Source organism: Mixophyes fleayi, chromosome 12, assembly GCF_038048845.1.
Source record: "Mixophyes fleayi isolate aMixFle1 chromosome 12, aMixFle1.hap1, whole genome shotgun sequence".
Classification (NCBI taxonomy): domain Eukaryota; kingdom Metazoa; phylum Chordata; class Amphibia; order Anura; family Limnodynastidae; genus Mixophyes; species Mixophyes fleayi.
This window is the reverse complement of record NC_134413.1, coordinates 67,274,813-67,288,780: the sequence shown is the minus strand read 5'-3', so window position 1 is coordinate 67,288,780 and position 13,968 is coordinate 67,274,813.

Sequence of the window (13,968 nt, the reverse complement as noted above, 5' to 3'; positions counted from 1 at the left end):
GAGCAATTAGGGTCAGGGTCTACCGGAGGATAGCCCGGCCCCCCTCCCCCGGTGGCCCAGTCCAACCCTGTCCTCACATGCGGTCTGCGATGACTTACTATTTTTAAACCCACAACATCGCTCCTCCTTGTCTCCATAGCGCCCATTTTATCCTTCCGTGGCACTGATTTTTCTGAATCCCCCTTTGCTATTTTGAGAGGGTTACTTGGTATGCCCAGAGAAATGTCTGCTCCTTTTGATATCACGACGCTCTATGCCACCAACGTCAGCGCCGGTTAGTAAGCTTAATAATAATAATTTATAACGGTGATAGCCACTGTGACTATAGGAAACAGGCACAGCAATATTTACTTACTGTACATCTACTAAGACTGTCTGTGGGGATTAGTTTCCCTAAGCAGACTACACCTCTCAGCACTGTGTAACTGAAACACAGTACACATTACAAATCACTAATAAATGAATAAAATAAAACAAAAGAAATTAAAACCTACCTACAGAAATAGCTGCAGAGCAGCTAACATTAAGCCCAACTCCTATAGGCACTTACAGAACACTGAGGAGCTACAGGGGTTGCAGAGTGGAGGAGCTTCTGTCAACAGTTACATTAACTGTGTAATTAAGTAAGTGCCAACTCCTGTGTCCCCTCATACAAGCCATGGTAGCATGTGACTGCTGCAGCCACGTGACCTGGTGATGTCACAGTGACACTGAAAGTACCTGAGCTGGGGAGGATCTGGCCACTAACGCAGGCCTGGTCAAATTGTGGCTCTCCATGTATAGTGTTGTGAAAGTCCTAGAATAACCTGATAGCTATGGGCTGGCATTTCAGTGTTGGATGTAATTGTCAGTATCTGCTCTTTTTCCTTGGGGGAGATTGAATTGTCCGTGTAAAATTTTGTTAACGCCGCGTTAATATTTAAATAGACAACCACGAGGGTCTTTTCAATAAATCGCGACCATTTCTTCATTCCGCAGAGTTAAAAAAAATAGAATTCGATTTGACTTAAAGTAACGCCAGCCTGCGAGTTATTCATTCATCAAAGCACATTTTAGGGGAGTGGAGAGTTTAACGCGGCCATCAGTAAGATATAAAAAAAAAATCGCAGCAGCAAACTGTCATTTGCTGAATGCTGTCAGCTCCTGTTGGCTCATAATTAAATTTGTGGCTGTGAGTACTTCTACTTGGCAATTTTTGCAGTTATGTCTTCTACATTACATTACACTCACATAATTACTAATACTATAAAATGCTTAACGGTTGATAACCATAGACCTTTAGGGCTAGATTTACTAAGCTGCGGGTTTGAAAAAGTGGGGATGTTGCCTATAGCAACCAATCAGATTCTAGCTGTCATTTTGTAGAAGGTACTAAATAAATGAAAGCTAGAATCTGATTGGTTGCTATAGGCAACATCCCCACTTTTTCAAACCCGCAGCTTAGTAAATCTAGCCCTTAGTCTTAACCTTAACACTCAGTTATGTAATAAAGACACCACACTGATTTGTTGGCAATTAGCTCTTCTTTATTGAAATAAGCGCTCTCTGGTACAGTGGCTGGAGAACACTGTTTTCGGTCTTGTCTTTACCCTAAGCGCACTTGTGGCAATGTAATGGGTGTGTGTGATGGCAAAGGGGGTTTGCAGCAATGTAAAGTGGGTGTAAAGTAGGTGTTGGCTAATTAATGGGTGCTATTTTGTTTGTGGGGTGATGGTGGGGCAATTTCATTTAACAGTGAGTTATGGATGTGCAGGCTTGATTGGTAAGTCTCACTAAGTAAAATTTGATACCTGCAATTTAATTTACATAAATGACATGTAAACAAACTTGCAGCTATGAAAAGTTGTGCAGGTAAAGGGGGACAAACAATAGATAAGGGGTATGTGTGTGTATCTCTCTCTCTCTCTCTCTCTCATATATATATATACACATAAAAAACAAAACAGAGGGGAATGGTGCCTATTTAGGGAGTATATTCCCAAAAATCAAGGTGTGTGCATATGCGTGCCACATGTAAACTTGAAAACGTGCTCATCAATACAAGAAGCCTGGGTCACTTCACTGTTATCATATAGATCCACTCCAGTCTTGTATACTCATATGAAAAGAAGAGAGAACCAAATAGCGCAATAACGTCAAACAAGTAGGACCAATATAAACCCAGCCACCTGGAATTATGTGTACCAGAAATATGATAAAAAGTGCTAAAATGCACAGTGTGGAAGTTCTTAGTGTTTACCATAATACCCTACATAAAACCAATGAAGACACGGACACCAGATTAACGTTGGAATAAAATATTATTTATTAAATGACTAATATTAAAACTAAAGGGGCTGAAAGGCGGACGAGAGCAGGGCAGTCAGCAAACACAAAACCAATAACGGTGGAAAGGTCAGACCATTGTACCACCAACCCAGGATCATACCTTATCTATTGGCCGGTGCGAAATATCTGTCCAACGGCAAGACTACACCCCTCTTTTAACCGCCAGTAAAACCTTAAACATACTGGCCAAGAGTCCCATTCACTGGACCCAACACACGTGATGACAACACAATCCAAAGGGGGAGTAGTGACCTATGACGAGATAACCCAAGCACCATATGCAAACTTACTGACTGCACTGCTCTCCCACCTAAAAGAAACCAAATATAACATCCCAATAATTGCCGGGTGGGCGGGAGGAATCCGGAAGCAGAGAGGGGGAAATGGTGGAGAACTTTCACCTATATAAAACCAGACCACCCCCCTCCTCTGCCTTATTGGTTAACAGATAGAAGCAGCCCATAGGCTAAACACCTAATCACTCACCCACTGGATTTTAACTGCGTTTAGGCTGATGGCCACACTTCCCTTAGCTGTGAAGTTGCTTTATGTGGCTGGAGCTCTCCCTAGTTCAATTCACTCCATGGACAGGTTCAACAATAAATATAATAAAAGGTCTCATATAGTGTAGTATGTTCAAAATATAGTAAAATTTATTAACAAAATATAATACACATTCACAATCGAACAATATAACAGAGCTTATCTGTATTCCAAGTGCAATCCTCATCTCCACTTCAGTGGGATCAGAAGTCATAGGATTCGAATGGTGGTGAACTGGAAACTGGAAAGGTACCCGTCTATACTCTTGCCTCAACGAGTTTCATCTTATAAAAGACTTCATCAGGAGAATGTGTAGTCTGTCTATCTTTTCAGTTATTTATAGCGATGGATGCCGCCATTTTGGGCACTGCGCAGAACTTTCTGCGCATGTGTAGTTTGTGTATTGCCGCATATGTCGATTCGGCGGTAATAGAGTCTTGCTTATGGGGCGATTACAATTCACTTAATGGTATTAGCACTAAAGAAAAGAGATTAACCAACTATTTCTCCTAGTATATACAAATTATTACTTCTTATGTCCAATGGTCATCTTTGTATAGGGCATACAATATTAAGAACAATAGAAGTCTGCCATTGTTAAAATGGGAATGTATATATCAATGTATATTACTATGTGGTTATCCTAGTTAGTAGAAAACACTAATAGATCTCATGACAAAATAGACCAGTATCATAGATATCACAATAAGGAAATGTTAATGGCAATTACAGAATGTAATCATATAATCTACACAGCTATACAAGGGAAACAAGTAAACAATTAATATGAATATATCCAAAGCTATAATACATATTATTAGTAGTAGAATCCATAATTCATATCTCATTTATAGGGATGGCAGCATAAATCAAACAAGTAAGTAACATGTTATTACACAAATTTAAACAATATATAATAATAGAACAGAAGTGTAAATATAATGTAAGGACATACATCTCTAAAAAATATATATAAAAAAAATATATATATATATTTAAAAGGTTATGCCAACATTGGAGATATATTAAAACAAAAAAATACTATAATCTCCATCTCAGCTAGCAATTTAAAATACATAATAAAAGAGACCATAATATTAATAACAATCTAAGAACAATATTTGATACCACCCATTTATATCATAAGGTTATATCAATAATGAATCCCCAATAAGCTGAGACATGTGCGTAATTGGTGTCCTTCTTTAAAATTGCTGATAAGACCATATATAATGATAGAGGCTGTAATATAAATGCTAGAGAATAAGATCACAAAAGGGAGCTATCTCATAACCTTCATTAAAGCCTGAATGGGCAAGGGTATTAAATTGAAAAATCCAAAACATCTCTCTCTTAGATAATTTAGTTTGGATGTCTCCCCCTCTGGGTCCCATATACACATGTTCAATCCCCTCGAAGATAATGGGCTAGATTTACTAAGCAGCGGGTTTGAAAAAGTGGGGATGTTGCCTATAGCAACCAATCAGATTCTAGCTTTCATTTATTTAGTACATTCTATAAAATGAAAGCTAGAATCTGATTGGTTGCTATAGGCAACATCCCCACTTTTTCAAACCCGCAGCTTAGTAAATCTAGCCCAATATGACTAGGGTCCGAGTTATGTTTATGCATGAAATGCTTCGAGACAGAGTGGCTTTCCACTTTATTCTTAATATTTCGAACATGTTCCTGTATTCTCAGTTTCAGAGGTCTCTAAGTTTCCCCCACATATTAACGCCCATATGAACATTCTAATAGGTAGATCACTGAGGGTGTTTGACAGTTCATACATTGTTTGATATTATATTTGACACTGTTATCAAAATTGTAAAAAAAACTTTTTATCTGGACTTGCATATTTGCAGATATTGCAGTGATTACACCTAATGGAACCGCTGAAATCAAGAAATGTGTAATTGGTATAACTACATATTTATGGTAACATACTGGGAGCCAGGATGTCTTTGAGATTTCTATTTTTTCGGAATACAATATCTGGTTTATCAGGTAAAATATTCACTAATATGGGATCCATTTTCAGGATGTTTAGTGATTGTGGACCTAATTCTATGCTCACAACAGTTATAATTTGTGATAAAGGCAACACTGTATTTTCTCTTTTCCTTTTCTTTATATTTCAAGAGGTCTAATCTGTTAACCCCATCAATCTTCATTATAGCATCCAATATCAAATTGTCGGGATATCCTCAATTTCAGAAGTGTTGGGCATACATGGATACTTGTTCCTTGCACTACTACAGTTCCTCTTAACCCTTTAGAATTGTGAGTAGGGGATGTTAGTTTTCCATCTCCTAACATGTCCACTTTCATAATGAATCAATACTGTTGGGATCATGATTAGCTGTAAATTTTAATTTGTAATCATTATTACTAATATAGGATAGAAATTCTTTAATTGAATCTATATTTCCTCCCCATACCATCAGTATGTCAATTAAATATCTCTTGTACATTTTATGTACAAGAGATACAATATGTTTAGAGAAGGGGTTAGGTTTAAAAATACATTTCCGTTCCCAACTTCCCATCGCAAGATTCGCGAAAATGGTCATCATAGCTGTTCCACATAGCTGAAGATAAAAGGTGTCTAAAAATATTAAATAAATTTTCCTGTGCAGACCGGCAGTAGTATAATGACAATCACATCATGTGTAGCCAGGGATCAGCCATGAGAGCATCACGTGTTGTACAGTAAGGGCAGGAAACTCTCTGAGGTCTCCCCTAACATCAGCCGTCATACATTTAGTAAATCCTGGATCTATTAGCATGATCTCAATGTTATCAGGCAGTGGAGATCAGACATAGTTCTCCCCTTCTGCTGCATCTCAGTGACAAGTGAAAGTTCCTAATTATAAAGAATTTCCATTTATCGGTGAGGAAGAGCTGATAGTGAATGCTGTGGCCAAGAGCTGACATCAGTCATTCCTCCGCACATTAGATGAGTTGTGGGTTGACATAAACAACTACGTTCCTGGTAAGGGGGACACATATACCACGTAGAACAGTCATATTTAGTTTATGTAAAGTTGTCTTTCTTTATAAATATGTTACAGACAAATATAAAATGGTGTGAAGAATATATCTAAGAATAGATTTGTCAAAACACAACAAATTGAGACACTAAATCAAAAGGAAAAATATCACATGATTAAAAGAGGAGCTGTCAAAATAACTGGGACCTTGGTTAACTTTCTTTTGATGAGACCTGGAAAACATGGACTGTACTTAGGGCAGGTAAGAACAGCATTGTACTGGGCCTCACTGGTAATCTCCCACAACATTACAATGGGAATTCATGTAGAGTAAAGATCATACTTGCCAACTCTCCCGGAATGTCCGGGAGACTGCCGCATTTTGCGAGAGTCTCCCGGACTCCCAGGCGAGTGTGGCAATCTCCCGAATTCTGCCCACTTCACTAGGAAGTGCCCAACTTCCTAGTGAAGTGGGCAGAATTAGGCCTGACGTCACAGGGGGTGGGGCCAAAATGACGCGATTTTGGTCGTCCCACCCCCCTCACGCCCCCCTCCACTGGCTGGCTCCCGGAAGGGAGCTGAAGAAAGTCGGCAAGTATTGTAAAGATGGATGTACAATAACATGTTACTAATAAAATCATAATAATACATCTATCTCTCCGTGGCATCCTAAAATAAAAAAATAAATATTTAAGTTGTGTAGATCAGAGTAATGTCCTAAGTACTGGTCACAATATACCTTGCACAGGGATCTTATCAAGAACAGGGTAAAACATAAAACCTCTACTAAGGAAAAAAATTTATTTTATTTTTTAGAATTAAATCTATTTAAAGTGACATAAGTCTACTCAGTGTTGCCTCCAGGTGGGGCGTGCCGATGACATTCAAGAAGACTGGTCAACAAGATTAGTCTCCGCATCAATAATTAACCCCCAACATTACAAATCAACCCCCTTATAAGCATTAACTCCCATGTCATCCCCATAATTAATGAACCCCTTACTTATAATGAGACTAATCCTTTAGTCTCATTATAATCACCCCTTCATAATCATTAACTCCCTTATCCCCATAATTAACCCTAACATCATTAAATAATCCCATTTATATTCATTAAACCCTTTAGCCATTACCTCCCTCAGCCTCATCACAAGGCCCCCCTATTCATCATCATCATCATCATCATCATCACCATTTATTTATATAGCGCCATTGATTCCGCAGCGCTGTACAGAGACCTCATTCACCCCTCACTCTCATAATTATCTCCTAATCATTATGCCTAACCCCCCCCCCCCCCCTGGATCCGCCACTGGTCACATGTCAGATCCCCTCTGTGTGCTTTCTCCCCCACAGCACACCCTGCAGGCCAGAGGTTATACAGCTGCCTGGAAGCTGGGGAGAGGTTGGGGCATTGCTCTTCATTCCTGTTGCGCTCCATGCCCCATGCAAGTTTTGATGTTTGACCACCAGATAGCAATATACCTCCGCAGTTATTGCAAAGGACAATATATAGTTTGTCCAGTAGATGGCAGAACACACACACTTGCATAACCACTTATTTTTTTTAATTATTTTTTTATGTAATTAATATTTGTAACATCACAACCCATCTACATATATAAACAATTACATTTATAAAATCACTTAACAGAGAAAACATCAAAGTTCAATTTATATGACAGATGAGTGCTTATAATGAGTCAAAATGGGACAGCTATTTCAGACAATAAGTTTTGATTTTTGACCACTGGCAATATACCTCTGCATAGTTTTTGGAAAGGGCAATTTATAGTTTGACCAGTAGATGACAGAACACACACATTTGCTTAACTACTTATTTTCATTTTTGTATGTAATTAATAGAGATGGGTGGGCTCGGTTTCTTGAAAACCGAACCCACCCAAACTTCGGGGTTCTGAGTACACAGCCGAGTCGGCTCGGTACTTTCACGCTAATTCGGATTCCAAAATGAGGCAAAACGTCATTGTGACGTCGTTGGATCTCGGATCTCGCGATTTTCTGAATCTATAAATACCACCCTCCTCGGTGATCTAGCGCCATTTGAGAGAGGGATACAGAAGGGGTAGAATAGAGTGGCAAAGAGAAGAGCTCCATTGCTGAAATACTAATCTACAAGTCCTTGCAGGCTTTTTTTTCTGAATTTGCACTAATATGTGTAGGGTCTAATATACACCCAAAGAGAAGAGCTGCGTTGGTCATTTTTCTTAATATACAAGTCCCTGCAGGCTTTTTTTCTTAATTTGCACTAATAAGTGTACGGTGTTATCAAAATGGATTCACAGCAGTACACAGAAAAGCAGGAGCAACAAGCAGCTGCTTTCACCAGTCTTGATGATAGTTATCCCTGTACGTGGTAAAGCCTATGTAAAAGTACATAGTCTTTTTAAGACAGGGAAAAAACAAACAAAAAAACACCTTTAACCGTGTTGAAGAAAAAAAGAGCTGTAATCCAGGAAAAGTTAACTGCCGATAAAAAAACAATTGCCAACATGTCATTCTACACACGCAGTGGCAAAGAAAGAATGAGGCCTTCGCCTTTCTCTATGAGTGCCAGATCTAAAATTGCTACCGAGGCTTCTTCTTGTAAGGTCACTCGTGGCCAAGCAAGATAAAGTAATTCGGAGTCCAAAAGTGGTGCACAAATCCTGTTACGTGTAAAAGCTGATCTGAAAGAAAACAGTAAGGCATTAGAGGAAAAGGTATGCTCAGATTCAGAAATTACACCAATCCCTGAGGAGAGTCCATCCACAAGTGCTATGTGTAATCGTGACCATTCTGATAGTGTACCCATAAAGATGGCCCCTTTCAGCATTTCTGCTGATGTGTGCCTGAACAGTCCGAGTGTAGCCGGTGATACACCAATTGAGGAGGCCACTTTGGAATTGGAACAGGATGAGGGGGGTATTTGTGTAGCCGACGAGGGCACTAATGAGGATGTTGATGAGGATGATGTTTGTGTAAGTCCTGCACCAGTGGAAGCAGTTCTGGCACGTGATAAGAAGAACGCCATTGTCATGCCTGGACATAAGACAAAAAAAGCCACTTCTTATGTGTGGAATTATTTCCACCCAAATCCTGACAACAGTGGTCTAGCCATTTGTAGTGTATGTAAAGCCACAGTCAGTCAAGGGAGGAGGAACCTTAACCATCTAGGAACCTCATCCATGTCGCGCCATTTGACGCGAGTTCATGACAAGCTGTTGGGAAAATCTGAAAGTTATGGTAAAAAAAATAACAAGCTCTCCATCATCAGCTAGGACCCTTCTCTCACCTACATCCCGGTGCCTGCAATCTACACCAACAACGCCGTCCTCATCAATATCCTTAGTAGCGATCAGAGTTAGTCCTGCATCCAAATTGGTAAGGCTAGATGACTCCTGCACTATCTTTGATTCCTCTGAAGAATTCTTGAGCGTTAGTCCCACTGCTGCTGCTGGGAGTGAATCTTCCTCCCATAAGCAGCTCAAGAAGAAGACCACCAGCACTATACAATTAACTCTGAAACAATCTTTTGCTAGAGGAAGCAAGTATGTCAGCAGTCGCCCAGTCGCAAAGCGAATGGAGACTATCTCTACCCCAAGGATACCAGGTGGAGCTGAACTAGCCCCGAAACAAGGTAATACTACCAACTACCATTTACTGTGTGTCTAACACTGGTGTACGGACCTTCAACGGAGCTCAATCAATCTAGACACAAGGTTTATTATACAATTGTGTCCTCAACAGTATGTAAAGACCCGTTCCCTATAAAATGCATATGGTTAATGTCTTTTTCTTCACGCACCTTACCAACCTTCGTATGCTATAAGTGTAACTTAACTAAACCAACATAAAGACACAGACACATATCAGCTTGATTGGCAAAAGGTTGCAGTTTTATGAAATAACCCATTGAATAAGAATCCAGAATGGTGGTGGCGAGAGCAAAATGCAGTCAGCTAGCAACCAATCTTTTAACCAAATAGTACAATGCCAAGATGGCATTAAACCAACCAAGGAATAATCCCTTAACATTGGCCGGTGTTAAAACAGGCGTCAGCGTGACTGCTCCCTTCTAGGCTCAACATGGGCGGCCACACGCAGCACGCCCAGGGATCCTCCACTCAGAAGGATCAAGAGTGATGTTACTTTGAAAGAGGCAGTGACGTGCGGCCAACTAGCATAACACCGGTGTGACTAGTCGCTGACTGCACTGCTCTCCTACCCACAGCTGGCACCCTTTTATGGGTTCCCAGCCCACCACCACGAGATCCTACCCACGCCCCTAATTGCTCATAAATATCACTAATGAACAGCCCCAAAGCCTTTCTATTCAAGTGAACCCCATCCGGCCAGTATAAGTGGGTTTTGTCCTCCTTAATGGAAGGGTGAAAAATATCAATACCACCTAACTCCCTAATCACCCGCCTCGTGACACTATTGATTTCTCTTAGTAACTTGGTTAAGATAGATGGACATATAGGAAATCTCCATAAAAGACAAGGGACCATATTAGACCAACATAGACTTACAGTTGGCCATCGTGCGTGTATCGCACGCAAATCCTCTCTGATGCTGATGATGAGAGCCAATGATTTGGTATTACCCACATCATTGCCTCCCAGATGTAAAACTAAGATGTCAGGAGGTTGCGATTTTAAAAATTCCTCCTCCATCCAGGGCAAAAGGGATGGCCAACATAGACCCCTCTTCCCCATCCATTTTATATCTACCGGGCATGGGAAATGTGACCGGTCACTTGACAACTAATGCTTGGACGCCCAATAAACAAAAGAATGACCCAAAATCCAAATCTGTATCTTCTGGCCTGTGAACCGAAGATACAAAATTTGATCAACTTTAGAATTAAAATGTACCCAAGCTTCTGTTCATTAACCCAACCAAGCAAACATCAAATAAGGGAAGACTAAAAGTTCACCACCTGCGACAACTAATGCGCCACTGCATACCTCTGTCCAATAACCCAAAATCCCCCTTTGAAACACAAACCACCGAGCGTTTCAATAAATGCATGAACTGCACCTACCTTTCAATAACTGAATGCAATCAACCAATAATGTTTAATCCCATTGCTGGCATTGAGGGAAAGGGCAAACCAACCTATAAAGGTTTATTCATGATCCGGTATTAGTGACACTAGCAACCAGTGTGTTACAGTGCTATGAATATTGGGCCAGATAAATGGGGCTATCTCGCCAAAAGGTGTAAGTGAGGGGTTGTGGTGGGGGGGGGGGGGGATTGGAAACATCTACAAATTTAAAACTTAGAACCAAGAGCAAAATAAACCTATCAAGTCAAAACAGAGAAGCATATTACCTCCATTTGAAGCTTATAAACTAATGACTAGCAGTGTTCCAACCTGTAAGGTTTATTTAATAAGGGACTAGTAACCAACCATATCCTGGCTTAACTGATGCCGTACCAACTTAAAATGTTAGCCACGGCTACACGAATAATGAACAGAAACACCAACCACGTATGGTTTATCTAGAAAACAGCATTAAAGGAACCAACCACTTATGGTTTAACAGCAAGACTTAAGGTACCAACCTACTATGGTTTAACACCCATAATGAGGAGTAGAAACTAGAATACCAAGCTGAACAGGTTTAACCAAAGCAAGGGAAGGGGAAGGAGCGGTATCCCATCAACACCCCGGAGGCTCACCACTAATCAGGCCTGTATCCGTGGGCAAAAGATGGAAAAATCCCTTCACGCCTCCGCTAACACGACAAGCAGCTTTCACCTTGAATTACCGAAGGGGTGGGGGGGGGGTAGGAGGGGAAGAATAGAAAGAGAAGGAGGGAGAACAGAGGAGGAAGTGATGAGAGGGAGGAAGGGATTGAAAGATAAGAAATGAAGAAAACATACTTAAATAATTAAGGCCTAATATAGTAGCAGCCCCGATACAAAATGAATGTGTCCCGTAGAACTTTGGGTCCAAACCAATCTTTTGCACTGCGTTTTTAAAGATAGCGCTAAACTGGAATTTTGACAGAGGAGACCCATCGACATGCACTAATCATGGCTCACTATCTCTGGGACAAACCTCCGCCAATTTTGCACACAGCACCATTGGACATATGGACCCGAGTTCATGTTATGCCTCAAACCTGTGCCCCCCAGTTTTATTTCAGTTATGTCCCCAATTCATGTTAAGCCTCGTAGTTGTGCCCCCAGTTCCATCTATGCCTAATAGTTGTGCCCCCAGTTCCTCCTATGCTTAATAGTTGTGCACCCAGTTCCTTATATGCATAATAGTTGTGCCCCCAGTTTCCTATATGCATAATAGTTGTGCCCCCAGTTCCTTATATGCATAATAGTTGTGCACCCAGTTCCCTATATACATAATAGTTGTGCCCCCAGATTCCTATATACATAATAGTTGTGCCCCCAGTTCCTTCAATGGATAATAGTTGTGCCTCCAGTTCCTTATATACATAATAGTTGTGCCCCCAGTTCCCTATATACATAATAGTTGTGCCCCCAGTTCCCTATATACATAAAACTTGTGCCCCCAGTTCCCTATATACATAATAGTTGTGCCCCCAGTTCCTTATATGCATTATAGTTTTGCCCACAGTTCCCTATATACATAATAGTTGTGCCCCCAGTTCCCTATATACATAAAACTTGTGCCCCCAGTTCCCTGTATACATAATAGTTGTGCATTCAGTTCCTTATATGCATAATAGTTGTGCCCCCAGTGTCCTATATGCTATCCTATCATCACAACAGCATTGGTATAACATGTGATAACCCATACTTGCCAACCCTCCCTGAATGCTGGGGAGACTCCCTGAAATAGGGGTGATCTCCCTCACTCCCTGCAGAGTTTGGCATTCTCCCTGATACTGAGCCAGTACAAGACGTGGTTGGCTTCACCATCTGTGGCATGATGACACAGTTCAGAAATTGTGTCCTATGTCCATGTATTGATGCCTATGGAGGTGGCCATTCATGGAGACCAAGCTTTAATCAAAGACTGACAGCTAAGACAACATGTCTTCAGTAATGGAGACAGAAAAGTAAAAGACACTTCAGTCTCTAGAGATGCATTAGCTGCATTTCTTTAACGCATAGTTGCCTACTCTCCCGGAATGTCCGGGAGACTCCCGCATTTCTGGGAGGCTCCCGGGAGAGCAGAGAAACTCTCTGTTCTCGCCCCCACAGTAGATAAGTGGTGGTTCTTAATGATGCAAATATTGCGTCATCTTAGCCGAAATTGGCCAAAATTGTGACTATCGTTTAGGGGGGAGGACCAAAATTATGTGATTTCTTAAGCCCCGCCCCCGCACGCCCACCTTCCTCTTGATCTCCCTGAAGCCAACGAGGAAAAGTTGGCAAGTATGTGATAACCCTATCAGCAATAATATTCACCGGTTTGATTGGGGAAGCCTGTTTAACAAATATTGCATTCCTTGTATGGTGGCGGAACTTGTTCTTTTATCATCATCTCATTATGGCATTAACAGATCAAAACCATTACAACTTGCTTTATTCGGAAAGCAAACATTTAAAAAAAAAATGTTTTAAAACAATTCTATTTAAATATCTATATCAAAGTGCCTCACACGCACATCTGAATAGACCAAAGCAGCGAAGTTGTACAACTCTAACCACTCAGCGCCAGTATAACCAAGGCAGCTGCGCAAAACCACCCATTATTTTCTTGTTACATTGCATTGATAACTGATTTTTTATCACTGCCATAAGGGGCTCTCAATAAGAAATAGGCCTCTAAAAGTTTTTTCTGAACAGATTAAGCTTCATTTAAAAATAAAAATCCAATTAAGGGTGTGACGGGATGGACCTCCTATGCCACCCTGTGGTGCTACTGGCGACCAGCTGGGTTTGCCTTGCCACCGTCCCCTTTCTTTATCCCAATTGCACACCTCTAAATACAGTAGGAGCAGCCTGCTGCCACCATTCGGCTCCTTTACCAGTGCCTAGAACCACTTCCTTCTGGGTAACTCTCACTGCTAGTGTACCCCCTTGCTGGGCATCTGGTCTGGTACACCTAACCTGTTCCTTCAGATCATGGTTGCTGTGGATGATTCCCTCTGGCCTATCACACTGG